The sequence below is a fragment of the Carassius auratus genome, unplaced genomic scaffold, assembly GCF_003368295.1.
Source record: "Carassius auratus strain Wakin unplaced genomic scaffold, ASM336829v1 scaf_tig00216164, whole genome shotgun sequence".
Classification (NCBI taxonomy): Eukaryota; Metazoa; Chordata; class Actinopteri; order Cypriniformes; family Cyprinidae; genus Carassius; species Carassius auratus.
In genome coordinates this window covers 179219-200012 of record NW_020528437.1, presented here as the reverse complement: position 1 = coordinate 200012, position 20794 = coordinate 179219, and the positions used below count along the sequence as shown (strand labels likewise).

The 20794-nt window shown below is 39.3% G+C and overlaps 1 protein-coding gene across 3 annotated transcripts in view; it reads left to right on the top strand.

Annotated features, from left to right (window-relative positions):
* Positions 1 to 19513: 19513 nt before the first annotated feature.
* LOC113097264 (NACHT, LRR and PYD domains-containing protein 3-like) overlaps positions 19514 to 20794 on the top strand; it is a 61031-nt gene continuing 59750 nt past the window's right edge. For 2 of the 3 annotated variants that reach the window (XM_026262484.1, XM_026262487.1), the window contains exon 1: positions 19514 to 20169. The gene's annotated coding sequence lies outside the window, so the exon portion shown is untranslated. The remainder of the gene's footprint in view (positions 20170 to 20794) is intronic. The other variant, XM_026262488.1, reaches the window with a different exon arrangement.

Sequence of the window (20794 nt, the reverse complement as noted above, 5' to 3'; positions counted from 1 at the left end):
TTTAAAGCTGAATGGTTGAAAAACATCCAGCACATGACCAACTTTCAATGTTGAAATATGGTTGAAATAAGGTCAGTTGTGGTTTCAACGTTGAAACAACGTTGATTCAACGTTTAAAGATGAACTGTTGAAAAACTTCCAGCACATGACCAACTTTCAACATTGAAATATGGCTGAAATAAGGTCAGTTGTTTTAATGAAACAACGTTAAAAATGTTTAATGCTAAATGGTAGTTAAAGGTTAACAAGCTTTTAAATTATTTATATTAAATTATTTAAATTAATTAATTATTTTAATAGCATTTTAAAATATTTTAGTCATGATACCTATTCTAAAATCTAAAGGTATATGTTAAATATTATCATCATTAACAACAATAAAACTATATACATTTCGCTGCTTTATCACACTGAAACAACTCCCATTGGTAGTTGTATTTTATTACTTCTATCATGATTGGTTAATCTGGCTGTCATTCAGGAAACTGGACAATGAATCGGTTTGCGCCTTTCTACATTTAAAAATATGACCGTTATTGTCGTCTTTCTGTGAGTGAGGCGGCTAACTGTGAGCTGCTGCTCGTTATAACTGACTGCTCTATCGGTCCCGAATTATTTCATATTTGCCTGTACATTTTTTATTTATTTTGAGCGAATTTGAGTCGTGACATGTCAATGGAGAACAAAAACTGTGAACACAAGAAGGGTCAGGTGTTCTGCGAGGTCCTGAAAACATCCTGGCAAAATGAGGTAAGAAAATCGCTAACGTTATCTTTATTATCTTTTGAAAATAGTAAAGTATTACCAGAGTTTACAAATGGGTAGTTTAAAGGACATGTAATCTGCAGATGAATAAATACCCGTGTGTCTATTTTTGCATTGCTTTATCACAGCTGATCAAGTTAGGTGCTCACCTAATGTGTTGCTGGTAAGAGAGATTTAGAGATGGTTTAGAGATTTTCCCATATTTTCCTGATATGTATCCCATGCATTAGGTGTGTTATATATGTTTGTATGCTTATAATAGTTTCAAAGTGTTTTCTGAAACATATAAGTGCAAATGTCTGTATTTAAATAATATAATTTTAATGAATTAATGAAAATGAATAAATAAATAAAAGGATTGTTTAAAGCCATGGTTCTCAAAGTGTCAGGCCCCCTCTAGTTGTTATGCAGGTGAATCACTAAATCAAACTAATTAATGTTCATATATTTTAACTTAATCTTTGAGTAAGTTTTTTTTTTTGCACATTTAAGTATGTTACAGTTAAAGTACAGTACAGTTTTGTAACTTTTGTTACATAATTACATTTAAAATTACATTTTAATTTAAACTTTTTTTTATTTACCTGTGTATGTAAGCACAGTTGTAGTGTTAATGTTCAAACATGGTAAAGTGTCTGACAACAATAAATATTCTTATTAGAATAAAACTGCCTCATTTTTTAACTGTAGACCTGTAGCTGAATAGTTTGGTCTACTACGCTGCTGAAATGTAATGTTGGTCATTATGGTGCAACTTAATATTTAATAACAAATATTTTCTGAAGTGGTACTTGGTATAAAAAGTTTGAGAACCAGTGGTTTAAAGAAATGGTATAATATGAAATCCTGCTTTTTAAGAACTTTTCAGTAAACCATTTCTTCTTTCCCCTTGTAGAGTCATCAAGGATCCAGCTTGTTCTTGAAACATTGGTAAGAAATTGTTCATCTGCTACATTGCACTGTCACTTCTGCTAGAGATGCTTTGACCTTTTTGTGATAGGTTTTGATTGTACTTAGTTTATTAAAAATTTACTGAATTAGATTTTATTTGTTTTACTACACTATATTACTAGTGTTTTGATTAAAACAGTGTAACTGGGGGTTCTGAAAACACTGCTTGTGAATAATTTGTTAATATTGTAAATTTTCATCTGAATACATTTAATAAGTGTTTAATGAATAGTGTTGTCCATTTTGTTTCCAACATCACTGTTACTGAACTGTAAAGTGAAAATATTGTGTGATTTATTTTGCATTCAGTTTTCATTTAAATATATTTCACAATATCAAAGTTATTGTCAAACATTGTGAACATACCTAAACAAACTTGTTAAATCTTATGTTCCCTCCAGAAGTTTGCCCTCTGCAAGTGAACGACTCCTTGTGGTGCCATCCCAAAGAGCTTCAAAATCACTCTCACGGACCTTTTCCTGGACTGTGCCCAGCTGGTGGAATCACCTCCCAATCTCAATCCGAACTGCTGAGTCTTTACTCATTTTCAAGAAACATTTTAAGACTCATCTTTTTCACCGGAACTTAACCAACTAATGCTAGCACTTTTCCTTCTTTTCTTGTCTTTCATATTAAAAAAAAAAAAAAAAAAAAAACCTGGCTATGCGTTCTGTACTAGACTAACTGAGACTTGTCATGGCACTTGTATTCTGTTGTTGTTCGCTTGTACACCTGACTGCTTCTGTTATTCTCATTTGTAAGTGGCTTTGGATAAAAGCGTCTGTTAAATGATTAAATGTAAATGTTTATACAGGACGGTACAGAAAGTGCACAAGTGGGAGAGAGTGGAGGGGACGGCGTCAGAATGGACCTAGCGCTGGGACACTTTCAAGGATCACCCGAAGCACAACCACACTGTATACACTAAGGCTGCTGGTTCTAACATTTTAGAGTGCCCTGCGGTAGAAATCTCATTCTGCATTCCCCACGGTAAAGAAGACACAGTCCGGGGGGGTTCCCATTAGAAATCAACTGGTTGAAGGTTCCCTGCTCGTACTGTGCAACACATTTTCACTGCACAAATGTGCACAACTTGAAATGAGACACATTACTAAAACATGTTTTTGACAGAAACTGTAGTTTTCCACCAAAATAAAAGATCCACTGGTTTCAGTCATAAAGGTACAAGGGTTTGTCTTGTAAGTGCTGAAGAAAATATGCATTTTTGTGCCAAATTATTTCACAAAAACCTTTAAATATTATTGTATTTGGATTGTTCTACTACATGTTTTTAGCATTACCTCCATGCATACTCTGCATAATAAAGTGTGGGATTATTTTCATCTGTTTTATGCAGTATGTTTCCAAAATTTAACTGCTGTTTGACAATTTTGAGCATGTGGTCGTTTATTGAAGTTGTTTGTAAAGCCATTGCTGCCAGTCATTAGATTTGTAGCCTTGCATGTACATTGTTGATCTAAATGCCAACTAGGATCTAGGTGTATTTACACACGGTGCAAGGTCCGACGGGGAAACAACGTCGTGTTATCAACGCTGATTAACTTTTCAAAATCAACACCTCATTCAGCTTTCATCCCAGGGCTGCAGCACGACCCTAATTCACCCATAATGCAGGTAAGATGGTGAAACAGCGTCGCGATTTCAACGGTGAATCCACGTCTAATTTCAACGTTGATCCAATTTGCAAAATCGAAAGGTTATTCAACGTTGATTCAACGTCGGGATTTCAACAGTGAATCAGCGTTGTGATTTCAACCGTACATCAACGTCACGATTTCAACGGTGAATCAATGTCGTGATTTCAACGTTGATCCAATTTGCAAAATCGAAAGGTTTTTCAACGTTGATTCAACCATGGTACCTGACGTTGTTTCAACGTTGAATCAACGTTGAAATGCCGGCTGGGTACTTATAAATTCCTTGATATTTTAAAGTTAGGTTAATAGTATTTAAATTCAAGTTTAAAAATAGGTTTTAACTAATAAATACCAACAACCATACATCATGTGAATAAATAAAATGCATACTTTTCATAACATTTCATTTTTCATAAAATGCATAACATTTCTGGTGTTTGGATTTGTATTTCAATATAATGAGCTCTAAGTTTAATAGCCCTAGACTGGTTCTCTCTCTCTCTCTCTCTCTCTCTTTATTTAACAGCATTAGCTCAATAAAATACGTCTTCCTTCAGGTAGAATGAATGTTTTCCTGCCTTGCTAAATGTTGGGCTCATGATCAATAAGTTCGGCTCAATCTGATTCAGTGAAGTCAAACCGCAGACAGTGAAGCCTCGGAGACCCGCGCGCTGTGAGGCGGGAACAGAGGACTCCGCTTGGTCTTAAAGCCTCCTGCAAACATCCACGATCACAAATAACAATGATTTCCGTAAAATAATGATGAATTATTAATTGATGATTTGTTATTATCATTACGGTCTTGTGAAAATAATAATATGGGCTGCGAGAAAATTATGAAGTGTAGTGCAGGTATGTTTCAGTAACACACCGTTCCTCAGAGCCAAAACACAGACCGAATTCTGTTCAGCTGGAGGGGGTTGGGTTTTGGATAGTTATTCATGGCTTGTGGGGTCGAGATAAAGGTGTGAATTGCTCTTTCATATGGACAGTGTCTTATGAGGCTTTCACTTGTTGAACCGGTTTATATAGGACTGTTGTTTTGGTTATAGATTAAAAAATGGTCTGTCCCCACGTAAGAAATTTTACATAATCAAATCTTAATATATTCTGCGCTCAAGCACATGCATTAAGTTTGCCACAAAGTACATGCAGAAGTAGCCTAATAATTGTGAAAAATTAGACATTTTTATTATTTATTAATGAGCAAATGTTTTCTTGTCTGCTGCAAGATGTAATACACAGTGCTGGCTCTCTCCGACAGAGAAATCCAACATTCACAGATTGTTGAATGTTGAATATTAATGCACCCTGTCATTAATGCAAATTAATAATTTTTGCACAAATACTTGCATATGAATATTACACATATATTCACATTTTGCATTAAAACGAAAATAATTTGTACATGCAATTATCCAAAATGAAACCAAACAAGATTTGTAATGAAGATAAAATAAATAAGAATACATGCTGCACATCTACCATCACACGTGCAGTGCAAATCTTGCACATATTTTACACACCTGCATTTAAATGCAGCTGCATTTTATTTTTATTTTTTTCATTAAAAGGATAGTTCACTCTCAAATTAAATTTTGATGTTTTAGCTTACCTCAAGGACATCCAAGATGTAGGTTTCTTTGTTTCCTCAGTATTTCCCATTTTGATATTTTTAGGTCCAACCGTTCTTGTCTGTGACTCACATAATGGATGTCTATGGTCACCACCTCAAAGAGCATGCACAGAGGAGTCCAAATTAAACAATTCCCCATCATAAGTAAACCACTATTTCTTTTGAATAATATAACGCATAATTAATATAATATAAACAATACTGCACACCTTTTAAATGTGTCAAATCTAAAATATGGTTTAATACCATGTAGATTAGAGAAAATATAATCACAGGTTCAGGCACAGGATTGACATTTATCCTGCTTGAATTCATTCTAAGAAATTCACATAAATTCATAAGTACCAAACTTTCATCTGTGAATATTAAATATTAAATATATTAAATATTTAAACTATAGTGTTTTTCTTTCATTTTCCTTGACTGAAGCAGTCAAATGTAACACATCAGCGAGGCAAAACTGACGTCTATTTGTGAAAATGTGCTTTGATGCGCTTGTTTGATAACTTGTGGTTAAAGCGCCACTCAGCGGTCAAAGGCTGCAAATGCACTTTATACCGCCGCCGCGGTACGTGCGGCAGTAAAAAGGGCCTTTTGAATGTCTACATAGTGTACTTGTTGCCACTAAGTATAGAGGGTTTTCACGACGCGTTATCAATCCAGAATTTGGCCATGTTGGAGGCACTGAACATAAACAATGCCACTGAACGGACTCGCGAATTTGCCTGATTATTGCTGCTGAAAAATGGTCGAGTTTTGGTCTTTACTAATTGGTCGCATAAGTTAAAAACATTTCGAGATCTGTCAAAAGTTAAAGAGAAGAGAGCAAAAAAGTGATTAAAGAAGGCGTTTGTGGTTGAGAGAGGTACAGTTACAGCACATGTGTAAATGAAGCGTCGACAATGGCTTAAATGTTGACGTAGTTAACTAATGGCTACAAATATGATTATCTTTGTATCCGACTGGAATCTGATCTAAAATAATGATGCCCACACTATATCTGTTCAGATCTGATTTGTGTGTACATACACTTTGGGAATGACGTTGCGTTGATGGAGGTGTTTACATTTGCGGTAGATATGTTGTTTTAAATGTTACAACGTGGAAATGTGAAGCTGATGCGCTGGACTACTGTGCTGCCAAAATCATACCCAGCTATATTAAATGCTTATTATTGAATATAATCACTTGTGATTTTTTGCAGATATTCTTCAGAATGAGATGTGTCTCCAGAGAAAGTTTTATCAGTCTCTGACTGCCATTGTGGTTAATGGTTTGCTATATCAGAACTTTTTTTTTTTTTTTTGCCAATCTGAACATATGGACAAAATGGAGTTTGTTGGATCTAACCTCAGTATTTGACTGGGAAGAGACATTTCCACTGGTCCATAAAGTTTCACTTTATAACCAATCCCATGTATTGTCTGTCCTGAGGGTCAGCATTAGTGAATATAAAACTCCTAAGTGTCAGACACAAGACGGGAACACAGAGGTAGGTGAACATGTAGCAGTATTTATTGTGACAGAGGTTTCAGACACAGGTGAAGTAACAGGAATAGTCTTGACACGAACAAGGTTGGAACTTAGCTCTGGTTGTGATGGAAGTAGATGACAGAATCGGAAGGCGGTACAGAGGAACTGACGAGGAAGGAACAATGGGTATCCAGGGGAACAACAATAGTAGCGAGGGTTCAGGTAAGTACATGTGGGTCAATGCTAGATCAGACGAGGAGTGAGGGGAAGTGATGGTCCTTATATGAGAGCCTGGTGATGATGGACAGGTGCTCAGAATTCTGGTGATTGTGAACGAGTAGGCATGGCATGTGGAGAGGGTGTAGGCTGTGACTCTGTGACACTAAGGACATCCAGTTGTGACATGTAACTGACTGGTAATGCATGAGCATTGACACTTCTGACTCCTTCTCCACTGCAGTAAGGCCCTTGGCCTAACCAGTCAAAGATATTGCCATCACCAGTGACATGACTACATGGAACATTTCTAACCAAACCTCTTTTTAGTGTATATTGTCAGTGTATGTTCTTGTTAACTGGCTGTGTAATTGTTATTTAGTTGTTTAAATTAGGCATCAGGTCTTCAACCTATTAAATATCACAGAACATTCTGCTGAACTTAAGTAACTTGTATTTTCATTCATTTTCAGTACTCCATCTTTACCATCCATAGCATTGCAATACTCTTTAGCAGTTTCATTGAAAAGAAGTATAGTATTTGTATTGTTAGTATTGAATTAGTATTTCATTAATAAAATCATTTTTATTACAACTGTCTTCCTTGTGTTGGTAATACAGTAAGTTACCCAGTACCAGGTGTTTTCCTCCCTCTAACTGAAATGATTTTTCTTATTTTATAATTCTTTTGAATATTTTATATTGCTAAGAAGATGTTCCTGAGCTGGTGTATAAGGCAGTAGAGATCATCTGACATCACAAACACCTGTGTGCTGCATATTACACTGTAGGAGCCCATGTGAAAATAACTATTTCCATTACATATTATACATTAAAGAAGAGTGTTGTATATGTACTGTACTCTATATTTTTATAGCTTAATCTGTTGTTATTAAATTGGTCATTTTTTCTATTTGATTCCCAAGATAATATGCATAATGAGCATCTACATCCTAATTTCATACAGTATGTGCTACAAATGTATTAATACTGTATATAGTACATTTACATTTTTTTGTTTAGCAGACGCTTTTATCCAAAGCGACTTACAAACGAGGACAATGGAAGCAATCAAAAACAACAAAAAAGAGCGATGATATATAAGTGCTATAACAAGTTTTATATATATTATATATATATTAGTATTAGTGCTGTCAAAATTAGCGCGTTAACGCATTCGATTAATTTGAAATATTTAGCGCGTTAAAAAAAAAAATAACGCAATTAACGCGGTTGCTGGTTTTTTTTATTTCCGGTTGTGGCCTATGTGTGTTCAACGTGCAAAGAAATATGGATAAGACCAAGGAAGGACTTTTAGACGGAAAGTTTCAGTATAAAACTCTGCCGGATTACTCTTCAGTCTGCCACAAGAAACATTACTCTTCATTCAGTCTGCCACAAGAAACAGCAACATTAAAATCATGAACTCAAATGTCATTGTTTAAAAAAACAAAAAAAAATAAACAATGACTGTTGTAACAGTGCGTAAATCAGACCTTTCTGTAACGCTTACGTTAATAAGCTTAAACGAAAATAACGAAATAATTGTGTAGCGGAGTATTTTTTGTACACAGTGCCGCAAACTGTCAATAACTCCTGTACGCGTGCATCACTGTCCTCCTCGCAGCTGCAGCAACTTGCGCTCTCTTCATCAAGCTTTAAAACAAAAAGGGGAAAGGGGAATTTTTCGGGACGTCTGGTCACCCTTCCTGAAAGAGCTGCATTACTTCATTAGGTTGAGTCTGACCTGCAGTGATAGGAATCAAATTTGGTGAGGTGTCAGTCAGCGAATCATCTGATTCTGGTCTTGTTCTTGCAGTATTCAGAGTCTGAAGCCAAGAAAACATATTAAGTGTTGTTAACTGTATTTGATTTTTAACCGAACCGAGTGTGGTGTACACTCATAACGAGTTTCACACACCTTCTCCGGCCACGTTGAGTTGTTGACACTTAACAGTGGGAAAAGCGACACATGCGCTATTCACTTGTAAAACTTAAGGGTGAATGGGTAATGTAGTTTCTGCTCTGGGTGGGATGAATTAGGAAGCTTGCATTGTGAAGGGCGCTCTGAAAATCGGCAGTGCAGGTAAAAGATTAAAACCTCTATTAAAACAGATGTCCAAATGAGCGTACCGGTACGCTAAAAGCACGTTCTGGGCGCACGGAGAGGTGGCGGTACGCTCAAGAGCTATATTTGGAAATGGCGGTACTGAGTACTGGTGCGTACCGGCCCACTTAAAGCACTGGCAATGACTATACTTTGGAATTTTTTTGCAGTCCACTTAGAGTTCAACATGGAAATCATTTTTGTTTTTTATTGGCATTGATTGTTTTGAAATTCAAATGGCACTTACATGCCTGTGTTTTTATTTCTGTAATAAATATGGCTTTCAAGCCAACAGTTAATTTGGATGATATTGATGGTTTATTGCAGGTATGTTGTTTACATGAGAAAATCTGTGTTACAAGTTAAACAAAAATTCCAATAAACAATCATATTTTGAATTTAAATAGTTTCTTTGTCTTGAGTTTACATTAATTATTTACATTTTACATTTACATATCCAAAAAGTTTCAGTCTTTTAATTGCGATTAATCGCGATTAATTTAAAAAAATTGTGCGATTAATTAGTTAATAATAATAATAATAATAAGTTTATTTTATATAGCGCCTTTCTCAGACCCAAGGTCGCTTTACATAGAAATAGAATAACAAACATAATAACAGAATAAACAGATTAACATTACATAGGAAACATAAGAATTAGTGATACAAACAGTAATACAACAAAACATACAGTAAATGGATTATAAATTGTATGAGGAGAAGTGATCATTAAACAGAAATGTCTTGAGATGCGTTTTGAAGAAAGGAAGAGATGAACAGTTACGAAGAGGTTGTGGGAGGGAGTTCCAGAGTTTTGGGGCCAGGGCACTGAAAGACCTACCACCCACGGTGGAAAGTCTAGTGCGGGGAATAACAAGAAGGTTTTGGTCGGAGGATCGGAGTGAACGGGAGGGGGTGTATGTAATCAGGAGGTCACAGATGTATGGAGGAGCGAGGTTATGGAGAGCTTTGAAGGTGAGTAGTAGTACTTTGTATTTAATCCGGGACGGGACTGGTAGCCAGTGGAGTTGATGGAGAATGGGGGTGATGTGAGCAGATCGTTTTGTATGTGTAAGGAGCCTGGCTGCCGAGTTTTGAATGTATTGCAATCTTTGAAGGGATTTGGTGGGTAGACCAAGGAAAAGTGAGTTACAATAATCTAAGCGGGACATGATGAAGGAGTTAACCAAAGTCTCTGCATCACTAATAGAAAGGAAAGGTCGGAGGCGGGCAATGTTACGGAGGTGAAAGAAGGCAGTTTTAGTGAGTGATTTGATATGATGATCAAAACTGAGAGTGGAGTCGAATGTAATGCCAAGGTTTTTGACAACCGGGGTGGGGTGAACGGGTGAATCATCAATATTAAGAGTAAAAGTGTACGGTTTGGAGAGCATGCTTTTGGGGCCAATCAGTAGAATTTCAGTTTTATCCGTGTTGAGTTTGAGAAAATTGTTTTCCATCCATGTTTTTAAGTCAGAAAGGCAGTCAGTGAGCGAGTGTGGGGGGGGGGTCAGAGAAGGAAGTAGTGGTAAGATAGAGTTGAATGTCATCAGCATAGCAGTGGAAATTTAGACCGTGGCTGCGAATAATCTGACCAAGAGGGAGAATGTATATGAGAAAGAGGAGTGGCCCGAGAACCGAACCCTGAGGGACACCAATAGTGACTGGGGACATAGAAGATTTTTAATCGATTGACAGCACTAATTAGTATGTTTTTGGTAGACTTTTTTTAATTTGAAAAGATGTAGTTTTAAACTTTTATTGCATTTATTGCACCATGATTTTATTAGAGTAAAAAAAAAATCAATAGGACTAATAAAAGCCTAAATTAATCAATAGACCAAAAAAATGGTTACTAAAAGTGGTTTAGTAACCATTTTTTTGGTCTATTGATTAATTTAGGCTTTTATTAGTCCTATTGATTTTTTTTTAACTCTAGTTTTTTTTTTTTACTCTACATTTACATTTATTCATTTAGCAGACGCTTTTATCTAAAGCAACTTACAAATGAAGACGATTTTGTAAGTGAATTTTTTTTAATGAATTTGAAGCAATCAAAAACAACAAAAAGAGCAATGATATATAAGTGCTATAACAAGTTTCACTTAGCCTAACACAGTACACGTAGCAAGGGCTTTTAAATAATATAATAAATAAAAAGAAAACAGATAGAATAAAAAAAGAATAGAGCGAGCTAGTGTTAGAGGTCTTTACACACACACACACACACATACACACACACACAATTGCATAATAAATGAAAATAAAATAGAATCACCAAAAAGAATCACCAAAAAGATTAGAAAGGTAGTTAGATTTTTTTATTTTTAAGAATAGAATTAGAATACTGAGTTTTAAGTGACTTTGTGCTTTTTTGGGATGGCACAATCAAGTGACGTTCACTTGCAGAACGCAAGCTTCTAGAGGGCACATAAGTCTGAAGTAACAAATTTAGGTAAATGGGTGCAGAGCCAGTGGTAGTTTTGTAGGCAAACATCAATGCCTTGAATTTTATGCGAGCAGCTATTGGAAGCCAGTGCAAAATGATAAACAGAGGTGTGACGTGTATTCTTTTTGGCTCATTAAATCTTGCTGCCACGTTCTGGATTAATTGTAAAGGTTTGATAGAACTGGCTGGAAGACCTGCTAAGAGGGCATTGGAATAGTCCAGCCTGGACAGAACAAGAGTTGTGCAGCATGTTCAGAAAGAAAGGGTCTGATCTTCTTGATGTTGAATAAAGCAGGATTGGACAGTATTAGCAATGTGGTCTGAGAAAGTCAGCTGATTATCAATCATAACTCCAAGGCTTCTATCTGTTTTGATAGAGTGATGAAACAATGGGCTTGTTGGAATCACAAGCAGTCCTGTCTTGGCAAGGTTGAGTTGAAGGTGATGGTCCATCATCCAGGAAGAAATGTCAGTTAGACAAGCTGAGATGAGAATAGCTACCATCGGATCATCAGGATGGAATGAGAGGTAGAGTTGAGTGTCATCAGCATAGCAGTGGTATGAAAAGCCATGTTTTTGAATACAGAACCTAATGATGCCATGTACACAGAGAAGAGAAGTGGTCCAAGAACTGAGCCCTGAGGCACCCCAGTAGTTAGATGTTGTGACTTGGACACCTCACCTCTCCAAGATACTTTGAAGGACCTATCAGATAGGTAAGACTCAAACCATTGAAGTTTGGTTCCTGAGATGCCTTTTGCCAGTAGGGTTCATAGGAGGATCTGGTGGTTAACCGTGTCAAAAACAGCGGACAGATCAAGCAGGATAAGTACTGAAGATTTGGATTCTGATCTTGCCAATCTTAGAGCTTAAACAACTGAGAGCAAAGCTCTCAGTTGAATGTCCACTTCTGAAGCCAGATTGGTTGCTGTCAAGGAGATTGTTGTGTGTGAGAAATGTAGAGACTTGGTTGAACACAGCTCGTTCAAGTGTTTTTGCAATGAAAGGAAGAACGGGAAACTGGTGTGTAGTTCTCTAAAAGAGATGGTTTGAGGGTGGGTTTCCTAAGTAGTGGAGTTATACGAGCCTGCCTAAATGATGAGGGAAAAACACCAGTGTGGAGGGATGTGTTGATGATGTGAGTGAGTACAGGTACATCTGGAATAGGATCAAGCAGGCAAGTAGTAGGGTGATTAGAAAGGATGAGTTTAGATCACATTGACAGAAACTGGAATCCTCGCCCCCTCCGTCTCGAGTCCAGAATACGATTAACCGAATATGTCGGTTCCCCATCTACAAGACGCGGCGGCGGGGGAACCGGAGTAGGCGGATTAATACGTACATAAAACACGGGTTTAATTTTGGACACATGAAAGGCGGGGTGTATCCTCCTGTACGCAGAAAGTAGTTTGAGGCGGACTGTCACCGGACTAATGATTTTGGTGATAGTGAAGGGGCCGATAAATTTGGGAGCTAATTTATTAGAAACGGATCACAGATGAATGTTACTGGTAGAAAGCCACACTTTTTGACCCACGACGTAGACGGGAGGCTTTGACAGGTGGCGATCGGCCTTGACCTTAGTGCGCTCCCTCACCCAGAGCGGGCTCTGGTCCAGGTGCGGTGACACCTCTGAACAAACGCGTGAGCAGAGGGGACCAGATTCCAGACTGGGAAACGCTGATGGCTGGTACCCTACACTACACTGAAATGGAGAGAGGCCCGTAGCTGACACTGGCGACGAATTGTTGGCGTACTCCACCATAGAGAGTTGTTGACTCCAGGAAGAAGGATTCTTGGAGACCAAACATCACAACGTCCTCTCCAAATCTTGGTTGGCTCGCTCAGATTGTCCGTTGCTTTGGGGATGATAAACAGAAGACAAGCTAACTGATGCTCCTAACAATTTGCAAAACTCTTTCCAAAATTTGGATATAAACTGAGATCCCCTGTCCGAAACCATGTCTACCGGGAGGCCATGAAGCCGAAAAACGTGATCTAAAACAGTGACCGCTGTCTCCTTGGCTGTCGGTAATTTGGGCAAGGGAATGAAATGTGCCGCCTTCGAGAACCGGTCCACTACGGTCAAAACGACTGTCATGCCATTAGCGGGCGGGAGGACGGTGACAAAATCTAGAGCGATATGGGACCAGGGTCTCGAAGGGACAGACAGCGGTCGAAGGAAGCCCATCAGGAGGTCGGTTAGATGACTTACCACTGGCACAAACTGAGCAAGCCAAAACAAAATCACGGACATTGCGAGCCATACGTGGCCACCAGAATCGTTGTCTAACTAAACCATTAGTTCTACTTATCCCTGGGTGACAAGCCACATTAGAACAATGACCCCACTGAACAACTTCGGACCTTAACTCCTCCGGCACAAATAAACGGTTCGATGGGCAATGGGACAACACTGCTCCTACCCCCACCTCTGACGCGTCGACCTCCACCACGAACTGCCTTGTGGGATCAGGGGCCACAAGGATGGGAGCCGAAACGAATCGGTTCTTGAGGTTAGTGAACGCAGCCTCAGCTGCGTCCGACCAGCTGAACGGAGTACTGGGAGAGGTCAAGGCTGTCAGAGGTGAGGCTAGTTGGCTGAAATTACATATGAAATGTCGATAGAAATTGACAAACCCCAGAAACAAGTAACATCTGGAGCACTCGTCTGACGTGTTGAACGTGTTTCTGGAGAGATGAAGAAAAAATCTGTATGTCATCCAGGTAAACATATATAAACTGATCTACAATATCTCTCAACACGTCATTCACGAGTGCTTGGAAAACCCCGGGCGAGTTGGAGAGCCCGAACGGCATCACCAAGGACTCAAAGTGCCCTCTAGGGGTATTAAAGGCGGTTTTCCATTCATCCCCCTTCCTGATGCGGACCAAATGATAAGCATTAGGTAAATCCAATTTTGTGAATATAGATGATCCCTGCAACCTTTCGAAAGCTGAAGACATGAGTGGTAAAGGAAAAGTATTCTTAATAGTAATGTTGTTCAGCTCTCGGTTATCAATGCAAGGTCGCAGAGAACCATCTTTCTTACCCACAAAAAAGAACCCCGCCCCAGCTGGAGAATAGGAAGGACGGATGAACCCAGAGGCCAGGGAATCAGAAATGTATTTCTCCATGGCCTCCCTCTCAGAAATAGAAAGACAGTATAACTTGCCCTTAGGCGGAGACTTACCTGACACTAAGTCTATGGCACAGTCGTAGGGACGATGCGGAGGGAGAGAAGCAGCACGGGACTCACTGAACACTTCCTTCAGGTCCAGATACTCAACGGGCACGTTTGGCAAAACCATGTTCTCCTTCTGAAAGACAGAAACAGGGACAACAGAACAAGCAGAAACCAGACAAGGCTCATGACATCTTTCACTCCACAATGTGACAGTGTTAGAACCCCATTCCACTCGTTGATTATGTTTGGACAACCAGGGGTGACCTAAAACAATGGGAGCAACAGGGGAGTCCATGAGAAAAAAGGATATGGTTTCTTGATGGTTTCCAGATGTGATCAGTGTGATGGGTTCTGTATGGTGCGTGACGTGAGGCAGTTCCTGGCCGTTGAGTGTGGTGACATGGATGGGGAGAGACACAGGAAGGACATGAATGTTCAAGTGATGTGCAAGTGAAGAATCAATGAAATTAACTTCAGCTCCGGAGTCCAGAAGGGCATGACACTCGTGATGTTGATTCTTCCACCGCAGTTTTACCGGGCATGAGTAGGTGTTATGAGCAGAGCCTCCACAGTACAAACACAGTCCTTGGGACCTCCGCCGTTCCCTCTCCCTCCGGGACAGCCGAGCTCTACCCACCTGCATGGGCTCGTGGTCGTCAACAGAACCGACTGTGTTCTCTCAACTCAAGCGCCCCCTAACAGGAGAGATGGTAGATCTTGAAGGACTGGGTTGGCGGCCCAGGCGATTAATCCTTGCGTCAACTCGTAAAGCCAGTTCAATGAGTCCGTTGAGAGTGGGGGGCAGCTCGAGGAGGTAGATCTCCTGCTGAACACGGTCGGATAACCCATGCAGGAATCTATCCCACTGTGCCGCCTCGTTCCACTGGCACGCGGCCGCCAGGGTGCTGAATTCGATGGAGTAATCGGTGACGGAGGAAGAACCTTGCCGGAGTTCCGAGAGACGATGAGCGGCTTCCCTGCCGGTCGCGGCCCGGTCGAAGACTCTCCTCATTTCCTCGGAGAGGGCGTGGAACGAGGCACAACACGGGTGTTGGTTTTCCCACACCACCGTCCCCCATAAGGCAGCCTTGCCAGACAGTAATGTGAGCGTAAATGCTACTTTAGACTCTTCAGTAGCAAAGGTGCGGGGCTGTAGGGTGAAATGCATTGAACATTTGGTTAGGAAAGTTCTGCAAAATGCTGGCTAAACCCGCATAGTTCTCCGGCGCCGGAAGTCGCGGCTCTGGCCGGAAGTGGTCCTGAGGAATCTCCCGGGGGACGGACGGTGCAGGCGGTGCGATGGGCGGAGTGGGAGACGTGAGCTGATGGATCTGCTGGGTGAGCTCCTGCTGCTGATCCATTCTCTTGATGCTGTGGTGCATGAAATCGGTGAGGGTATTGGTGCTCGCTGCTTCCATGGTGGTGAGATCGTTATGTGACGGTGGATAAAGGAAAGTCTGGAAGCAGATGCGAGTTAACAGATTTAATGAGAAGAGAGGAATATGAATACAAAAACAAACAATGATGCTGAGACGACGACACTCCGTGGTGGTGGTTAGGAGGTGAGGAATCCTGATGGTGGCGGAGAGAAGGTGAGTAATCCGGATGATGATGGCGTGTAGGCAGCAGGAGAGGATGGCACAGGAACTGTGGGGAATAGAGCCGAAGGTAAGTGTCCGTGGCTGAGTGAACGTGCAGGGAGTGGATGTGGTTCAAGGGAAAACACAGACATCCAAACGCATACAACACTAGAGCCAGACGAACAGGGAAGCCACATCAAACAAATGACAACGATCTCACAAACACAAGACGTGAGACAAGCCAATATATAGTGGATGAGTAATAAGTGGCAGCTGTTGCTGATTACAATTAACGGAGACGCCCACAAGCTAATCAGTGCAGACGCGAAACACACAGATTTCCCCACAAAGTGCAAACACCCCGAGATCACGGTTTACCAACCGTGACAAAAAGTGCACAAGTGGTTAGATTCAAGAATAAGCATTTAATATAGGGGGGTATGATTTTGGCAGCACTGCTGAATTCATACCCCCCCCCCCCCAATGAAATCAAGATTACTGGGTCAGGGGCCAAATAAACTCATTCTGGAGACACATCTCATCCTGTAGAATACCTGCAAAAAAGCACAAATGTTTAGATTAAATAATAAGCATTTAATATAGGGGGGTATGTTTTTGGCAGCATACATATTTTTAGATTCAATAATATACATTAAATATAGGGAAGTATGCAATACATATGGCATTCTATTGATATGCTCGATATATTAGATCAGGTATAAGAAGGTATTCACATCTTTTCAGTGTTATCAGCATAAGGGCAGAGTAATTTAGGCAGAGTTAACAAAACTCCTGAAATTGTTCTGCTTTCTAACAAACACATTCTGTTTTATGAAAAGGAATATTATAAGAGAGAAAATGAGCAGTTTTTTTTATTCTTTTACTACAGTAAAGCACACAAACAATAGGCCAAAAAGCACAGCTAGACAGTCCAAGTTGTAAATCCTACACTTTTATTTAAATACATGATCAGAGACACGATCAAACACCAATACACAAATTGCAATGTATTACTTACGACTGTCTGTTTTCGCAACTGGCGGCATCATATGACGTCATGCGCGTGCACGCGAGGGGGAGTCAGATTCTGGCAGGGAGTCGGAATTCGGCACAACACCTGTTGAGCAGACAATTATTATTTTTGAAACCAGCGCAGCGCGGAAAAAAAGCTGTAACGTTACATACCAGCCTCCTACAGTTTTGCAGCTCAAGATGCAGTAGTCCAGCGCATCAGCTTCACATTTCCACGTTGTAACATTTAAAACAACGTATCTTTCGCAAATGTAAACACCTCCATCAACGCAACGTCATTCCAAAAGTGCTGCATGGACACACAAATCAGATCTGAACAGATATAGTGTGGGCATCATTATTTTAGATCAGATTCCAATCTGATACAAAGATAATTGTATTGGACTAACAGTGTGAATGTAGCCATAGTTAACTACGTCAACATTTAAGCCATAGTCGACGCTTCATTTACACATGTGCTGTAACTGTACCTCTCTCAACCACAAATGCCTTCTTTAATCACTTTTTTGTTCTCTACTCTTTAAAGGGGGGGTGAAATGCTCGTTTTCACTCAATATCCTGTTAATCTTGAGTACCTATAGAGTAGTACTGCATCCTTCATAACTCCAAAAAGTCTTTAGTTTTATTATATTCATAAGAGAAAGATAGTCTGTACCCATTTTCCCGGAAAAACACGAGCGTCTGTAGGCGTGACGTGTGGGCGGAGCTAAAGAATCACGAGCGCCAGTAGGCTTTTGCTTTGATAGCGTTTGGAAGCTGACATTACGTGAGGACAAAACCAACCAAAACAAACCATGGCTAACAGTCAGAGTCAGCGTATATTTATGATCCAGAATCAGATCCAGAGGCTGAAATTTAACAATAGCAGCAGCAACAACAGCGTCTCTATGTGGTATGTACTGAAACTGTATATATATTTGCTTAGCGGTTTTGGATGACTAAGTTCCACTTTGTCAACCTTTTTTTTTTTTTTTTTTTTTAAGCTGTACATGTGGAAAGTGCAGTTTGATGACAACATCGCATGTTGTTTACTTGATGTGCTTACGCGCCGATAGCTAAGTTAACAACACAGAGATATTTGAAGCAGTCTTACTCGTGCAGTTTGATGACAACATCGCATGTTGTTTACTTGATGTGCTTACACGCCGACAGCTAAGTTAACAACACAGAGATATTTGAAGCTGTTTTACTCACCGCATGCGGTTCCAACACACGATCGTGACCCTTTTTCGTTGGGACTGCATTATCCTTAAGAAATAAACGATGTGCAAATCCGTTGTCAAACTGGGCCTTGTTTGTAAAACAAGCATCTTCGAAATGCAGGGAACAAGCATTTCACCCCCCCTTTAACTTTTGACAGAACTCAAAATGTTTTTAACCTATGCGACCGACTAGTAAAGACCAAAACTCGACCATTTTACAGCAGTAATACTCAGCCAAATTTGCGAGTCCGTTCAGTGGCATTGTTTATGTTCAGTGCCTCCAACATGGCCGACTTCCGGATTGATAACACGTCTATAATTAGCGGCAACAAGTACATTAATTTATTTTTTTGCCAAACCGGACATTTAGCCTTGTTCGGTCCTTGACCGGTGTTTATTTTTGACCCTGCATTAACCACAGGTTAAGTTACATTTACATTTATTCATTTAGCTGACAATATTATGCAAAGCGACTTACAATTGCTATATATGTCAGAGGTCGCACGCCTCTAGAGCAACTAGGGGTTAAGTGTCTTGCTCAGGGACACATTGGTGTCTCACAGTGGATTCGAACCCGGGTCTTCCACGACAAAGGCATGTGTCTTATCCACTGCGCCAACACAACCCCAAGTTAGAACCAAACCAAACTGGCCAGGTTGCACATGAATAAATATGTAAATGGCAGAGAAATAACAGACTTACTTGTGGCTTGGAAGTTCCCGGTAAATTTGATAATTTTGTCACACCACCATGCCAGAGGCTTCAGAGCTGACAATGGGTTCCAGTAAAGTGAAGTAGGCCTACTTCTTCAGTATGCCTATATGCAAATTATATGTAAACTACGCTCTTCTTACCCCTCCTCTCAGACCCCTCCCCTCTCCACGCCAAAACAGTGACAGAAAGTTGAAACTGAAAATCAGTGACATTGAAAAAAACTGAAGATTGTCATTGAAAAATACAAATAAATCCCAATACAATAAAAGAATAAGATTGTAAGATTTTAATTATTTTATGTTTTCAGTGCCAATACTTGTTTCAATGCCAATACAACTGTTTTCAATGCCAATGTTTACTTTTTCAGTTCTGACTTTGTTTTCAATGACAATTTTAATTTGTGATGCCAAATTTTAAAGGCACCATTCTGGCTCCAAATAAAAGGCAGTAATAAGAAATGTATGATGTTAACATTTGCTCAACAGTTTAACTGACACGTATACTTGCTTTTTGCTAATAGAATGGTGATTGTGCAAGGACGTGCATCTTGCAACGACGGTGCAAGATGGACCTTCTTTCTAAAAAATTGTATTGTAATGTGTTTTATCTGATCAAAACAGGGAGGAGCATGCTGTGCAGTTTAGGAATAGCTACTTAATTAGCCTTCACCTTATGACTTTGTAACAGCTTAGAGAAAGATTAATTTGCTTTAATTGAGAGAAAATAAAGCAGCAATTACTTAATGTATGTGTGCTGAAGAGGGGTTGTCAAAAAAGGAAATGTCATACTTCCTGTATCCATAGCAACCTGACTGTGAGTGTGTGCATGCGGGTGTGTTAATGTTTTTCACCAAAAAAAGGCATCCGGAAGAAAGGACGTATTGTTATATATAGATTATATAATGTTATGGTTTGGACACATCCCCTTCCGCATCTCAGGGTGAAGACTTACGCTTTTACTTTTTGTTATTATTTTGCTTATGAGTTATTGTTTAAAATAAAGCGAAACCATGTACAATGGTGATGCGTTTAAATCTTTTAAACAATTCTCTGAGTAATTTATTATGAGTAAAGTTATTATTTTAGTTTGTTCCTGATCCTGTATTACGAAGCTCTGCAGAGGCAAAGACTCAACTGAGCTGATCTGGTTCTGGTGGGAGGAAATTCAGAACTCTATTGCCACAGAGAAGACATCAAAGGTAAGAACAATTGGTTAACTTACCTTTGCAGATGTACTTAGAGATTGTATGTATATTACCTTAGTCAGATAAAAATTACACAACACTTTACATCCGCTTCGCAGCTTCTCTCATGACGTAAATCTACACTTAAACCAGTCTTTGTTCTCTGGTGTGTACAGTATTTATTTTATATTGTTTTATGTTATTTTTGCTTGTGTCGTAATTTATCTTGTTCAGCACATTCATTGATCAGCTGTGCTGTGTGTAAATGTGCTCTATAAATACAATGATCTTTCAGTCAGCTTTACTACACAAACTGAGCCAGTTTTTTTTTTTTTTTGACACACACCAAACCTACTAAACAATTGAAAAATACTCTGTTTACATGGATGAATCCTAACTCACACATAATAAAGATTAAATAATAAAGCTATCATTTTTATTTATTTTACAAATTCACCATTTAATGTGGAAGCCCATCACTGTCCCATCAAACATTACACAGCACTATAAATATCCTTTACGTTCAAAGCAGGTTCACAAACTTGTAAAACTATTTCTATGTTCAGAAGTATTTCCTGAGAAAAAACCCTTCATTTTAATTGACTGAATAACAAGTCAGATGAGGGTTTAGATGACTGAC